The sequence below is a fragment of the Arvicanthis niloticus genome, chromosome 2 (genome assembly GCF_011762505.2).
Source record: "Arvicanthis niloticus isolate mArvNil1 chromosome 2, mArvNil1.pat.X, whole genome shotgun sequence".
NCBI classification, from domain to species: domain Eukaryota; kingdom Metazoa; phylum Chordata; class Mammalia; order Rodentia; family Muridae; genus Arvicanthis; species Arvicanthis niloticus.
Window position 1 is genome coordinate 1,529,158 of NC_047659.1, and position 6,000 is coordinate 1,535,157.

Genomic DNA, 6,000 nt, shown 5'->3' on the forward strand with positions numbered 1-6,000 from the left:
TCTAGGTGGAAGGCCATGACCTCTTCTGGCCTCGGGAGGAATTGCATGTGTGTGGTGCACAGACATCCAGCAGGGAAAGATACATATAAATAAAAGAAAACAAACAAAACCCTCCAAAACCAAGCAACACCACAAAAGCTCCAAATGTGTAGCCACACTAATATTAGCTACAAATAAAGCCACGTCTCAACATGTCTGGGTTTTCCCAACATGAATATTTGGGACGTCTCAATCTGGGAAATCATTTCAAGTTTACAGTTATTACAGAGGCTGTATTTCAGGGAAATGAGAGGCAGATGGCTCTGGATTTCCTGGTTTCTTGTATACACCCAGAATGAATACTCCTTTCCTAAGAGGCTTTAGAACAATACAGTTGTGACTCTCATTAATTTGGTCTGCATGACTAGTTCAGAAACATGTGAATTCCTGCACCATATTTTAGGGGTTTCTAAGTATATGACCTAAAGGATAGAGTATGGATACATTTTTTCATTATTAAGTGGGTATCCACAGAGTAGATCATGACATCCATGCCCCCTAAAAAGTACTGTGTAGAACTGGCTGGCTGGGAATCCACCATGTAGCCTATGGTGCCTGGAGCTCATAGAGATCCATCTCTGTCTGTGAATTCTGGGCCCACAAGAGTGTGACAACACACCTGGTGACAAGAGCAGTCAAAGTGTGAAGACTTAGAAACTGATTTTTTAATTTGTAAAAAATTAAAATTTGTAAAAATTTGTAAAAAAAAAAATTCTCTTAATAGGAGCTTAAAGGAATCTCTAATCAGCTAGATCAATATAGTCAGTGTATATAGCTACAGCAAAAGACCAAAATAATGACCAGAACAAAAGAAAGAAAAATAAATATCAAAACAACAAACCAATGGAACAAAAAGCCTAAACCCAAAACCAACCCAAACAAACCCAAACCAAAATCAATCAATCAATCAATCAAACAAACAAACAATCGAGTTGAGCAATATTTTCTTGCTGCAGTTTAGCAACACTGAACTAAAACATGTGACCAGCCTTGAAGACAGGGTATAAAGGCAGTTTCAGAGGTAATAGCCTATCAGGACAATGGTTCTTATGCTTCTTTTGGGGCGTTTTAGGTGAAGCCTTCCCAAGGCTAAGGATTAAACATATTATAGGCTTTTGCACAAAGACTTTTAACTTTAGTTAACACATCTCATCTAAAGATTATTGGATGGCAGATTAAAACAAGTATTAATTTTTACTCTTGAACTTTTTCTCCTGAATTCTGGGCCGCTATGGATGTGCTTCTGCCTTCTCTGAAGCCCTGCCTGGTGCAAGCTCAGCAAGAGGGGTATCCAGCACACCTCTCTGTACAAACAGAATCTCTTGCCTATCTGGACCCTCATGTTACCTCTGCTCAAGTATTTCTACTCCTAAGAAGATGAACTTCTTCTTTATGTACACCAATAATTTTGTAACATAATATATAATATAATGTACACAATATAACATAGACTATAATTTCTACCATCCTAAGGGTTCTTGATGCTTTTCCTGGATACACAAAGCTCTCCTCCTGCTTTTTCTGACACATCCAGCACACAGCAGCACTGACTTGGATGTGCTATTGCTTCCTTGGCTGTGGAATGGCTGTTGAGCCTAATGCTCTTAAAGCTTTGTTCATTCCCAAGTAGGCACTTTTTACACTAGTTGCAAATAGTGAAGTTTCTTAGGTTCTTAGCTTGAACTATGATAGAAGCTCTTACTGTCCCCACACAGGTATGTCTAATAATGACTTGGTCTAGACCTATAACATTGAGAAATGAATAATGGCAGTTAAACAGTTGTAGCAGTAGAATTCTCTGAAATGCTATTTCACAGAAAGTTTTACAGTTACACTTTTCAGATGATCCCTCTGAAACTCTAATATGTCATCATTTATCAAAGGCGTTTTAAGAGTGGAGCAGGAATCCTAAGTTCTGTCTGTGACACTGGGTTTAACTTAATTGTGGATGATGCACTTCATATCCTGGACACATCCTTCATACCACACACAATGGACAGCAAGTATGTAGAAGAGTCCACACTATGTCATGCTCCATAATTTTAGGAGCACCCATCTTGAAAGAGAGCATAACCTCCTCTGTTATACACTTTATTAGCACACCACATCACCCCCAACTTAGACCATTTGCAGACATCCTTGTGGTTCAGATTAACCACATACTACTGATCATTATTCTCTCCAGTGGGATTCATGACTGCATGGTAAATAATTTGTAGTGTCCCTAGGTTCTGTTTTCCACCAAGATTCAGCAATATTGATTAATCTGAGAAGTTGAATTTGTCTTTCACATTGATATTTTAGCCATCTGAGGCTCATGTGTGAATCTCATCAGCTGCAGGTACAACACTGGTTGAAAGCTCAGGTCGTTCTCCCTGAAGGTCATGTTTGTTGTTGTTAACCGGTTGTACTGTCACGTGATTCAAAGATGAATTCCATATATGATTCCTTTATTCTTAGCTGCATCTCATCAGAATTTCAGGGTCTGGAGGCACCATCTTTGCCCTGAATGTACTACATCATGCTGCCTCTGGATACTTTTGGAATGGTGCCTTCTGTCCACATGCCTTTAAGCTGGCTTCACATTTTCTAACAATACTCAACATAGTTCTTGAGTGTCAGGGAGTTACCTGAAAAATTTCCAACCAAGTAACTGTTACTTCCCACGGGGTTTAACATTGTGTGGTAATTCATAGAATATACTTTATTGACCTAAGGGATGCTTTTTGATAATTTATTGCTCTCTTCTGGCATAATATATAAAGCATTTGATATCTGCTCTGTGAAGAAGAATTAAGTCTAGAGCAGGTATTCCTGTAATATGTTGACCACTGTGTGATTCTTTCAGCCAATTCTTTCATGCCTGTGTGCTAATTCAAGATCCAACAAATCCGTGGGGATTATCTTCTGTCCAAAGAGGTCAAATGTACTCAGAAGTACATGGATGCACTCACACACACACACACACACATACACACACACACAGAGACCTACAGATAGACATATCCATATTCACACACTAAATGGTTACAGCAAAGCTCCACCATGCAGGCTCTAAGTATTCCACACATACATACATACATATATAAGTAACACAATTGGTGGGGAGTAGGAACAATGTTCTAAGCCCCTCTAACACAACCTTTACATGTACACACATGGTCGATGGATGGAAGAGACAATTCTCCAGCCACACCACACCATGCTTTATTCTTTCCTCCATTGTTTATATGTCCCAGCAAATTCTTTCAAGCAGTATACAATTACAATGTGATTGTGTTTTAGTTTCCTTCCAGTAAATGATTATGAAAAAACAATGTGTTAACACATTGTTAACATTAAAAGAAATAACATTACTTATTAAGGTAAAAAAAAACAAATTATTCTTAAAAAGCTACTTACATTCATAACCAAGCAACTTATTATAGATTAACAAAGTGTAAGCAAAGAAGGTAAGTTTCTCAGCTAGTTTCTCTTACTTGAAGGCAGCAATTTGCTGTTATAAAAAAAGAAGTAATTATTTTATCATTTATTTTAAAGTAATCTTATAAAATTTTATTTATTTATTTATTTTTAAAATACATTTCAGATTTTATCCCCTCACCCCATTCCCCCCACCCCATCAAAGCCCCCCTCCTGCCTCCACAAGGGTGTGCCCCCACCTACCCCCCACTGCCCCCCACACCCTCGAATTCCTTCCTGCTAGTTGTTCAGCCTTCGTGGGACCAAGAATCCCCTCTCCCACCCATGCCCAACAAGGCCATCCTCCCCTAAGTATACAGCTGAAGTCATGGGTGCCTCTCTTTCTGATCCCAGGCTGGTGGTTTAGACCCTGGGGAGCTCTGGTTGGCTGGTACTGTTGCTTCATGTGGTCTGTTAGTTGAATCTTCATTGTTTCAAACTTTTGGGCTAATATCCGCTTAACAGTGAGTGAATACCATGTGTGTTCTTACCTCACTCAGGATGATATTTACTAGTTCCATCCATTTACTTAAGAATTTCTCAAATTCATTACTCCATTGTTGGTGGGAATGCAAGCTGGTACAACCATTCTGGAAATCAGTCTGGCGGTTCCTCAGAAAATTGGATGTAAGATTCTTAAAAGTATCACAAATCAAAACATTTATATAGTAATCAGTCATATCTACCTTAAATCCTCAAAATGTGTATCTACTCCTTAGCAATTCTTAATAAGTCCTATCAGGAAGCTGAGGGCAAAATGAGGGTATACAAAATCAATTAGCCCCCTTCCATCCTCAGTGAGAGTCCTGTAAGCCAGTGCTACCATGGTTTTGTTCTCTGAACAAAAAAGGTCCGTATCTTTAAGTATGCCTTTGATCTTCATGGTGTTCCCTAAAGTTTTCATATCAGAGTCAGTAGTACCAAACATGGCTACAGACCTTCACTAAAAACTTTATTCTCCCAAAGGTTTTCTAAGGGTGGTGGTCATTGTCGACAATCTACATCTTTTTTAGGGTGGGGACTGAATCATGATGTGCTCCACCACCAATGTCTGAAAGAAATCAAGCATTAATATTGTGAATGCCAGAGACACTGTCAGGTTAGGGACAGGAAGCACCCCTAATGTTTTCAAATAACTCATAGATTCAGAGGCACGAAGCAGAACAGTATTTCATAACAGCATAATGTCCTCAGGACACAGAGTCTTAAAGGCCATGCCACACCAAGGCCTACCCCTGTGGCTGTGGTAACCCATGGGCTGCATTCCATAAGTTTTATGTTATTTTTCATTCCTCCTGCATGGCTCTTGGCAAGTCACTTCACACAAACTGTGAAACTGGAGAATCTCCAGTTGTTTGCCTTTGGAAGAGCAAATGACTAATACAACGAGAGAGGAACTGTCCTCACCTCTAACCTACATTATCTTCAGCAACACTTGTGAATAATATGGGAACCACTTCAACACAGATCAGAAGAGATAGTATGATGTTATTGGGGTTTACTCTGTCAGGGTAGCATCATGATAGCATCACAGTATACCATGCTGGATTATCCATAACATATGGAGAGCTGAGAACCAGACAAATGTTAAGAAACTCAAAAAGGACAAAGATATAGGGGACCCACTTGGTTTTACCCCTCCTCCCAGCCTGAGCTCTTAAGTTCTTTTGGAGGACACTCAAGTGATGCTGCAGTTTTACTGCCAATAGGTGGCCAACTCCTTCTGCTTCAGCAGGTACTGCACTCTTTCCTCCAGTCTGTTATGCTCTTGTTGAGTAGATAATTGTGATTTGATGGAAGATTATAAGCACATGTGTGTCTATGTTACAGTGCGCTTGCACAGATACATGTACACTTGTGAACATACACAACTACATGTATGAACACAGAAAAGCACAGTGCATTACTATCATGTGTTCAGTTTCCCATTAATGCTAATGCAAGTGGCTATAACCTGTACTACTGTAGAAAAGAAAGTTAACTTTTGTCGGATGGAGAAAGATCACAGTGGGAGGAAGAGATAGAGAACTCTGACAAAGTGCACAGTCAAGTGGACTCATGGGAGTCCTTTCCTTGCAACAAGGCACACTTAGCAAGTTCTCCAGGCTGTATAGGAAAGGCTTAGTTCCCCAGCAAGGACCAGCCCCTTGCTCTCACACACTGCTTCCCTCTTGCTTTAAGAGAAACAGTTTTCTCCAAAAGGAGCTCTCTTAACCACAGAGCAATGAGGTCAGGAAACTAGAAAATCTTCATAAACAGGAGGCAAAGTAAAATTTTAATCCCTGTAAGGTGATTTTATCAGGGATTTGATTGGCTAACAGAAGGCTGATGATCTCATGGCCAAGTGATGTATGATTTCCTACCAAAATATACTTCATGGAAGGGCTGGATCACATTGTATATTTTCATTCTTTGACTGATGAACATGTAGATAATCTCATTTTGGGGCTTCTCTGAGGAATGCTGCTGAAACCCAAATAACCCTTAGTTTCTCTGTGG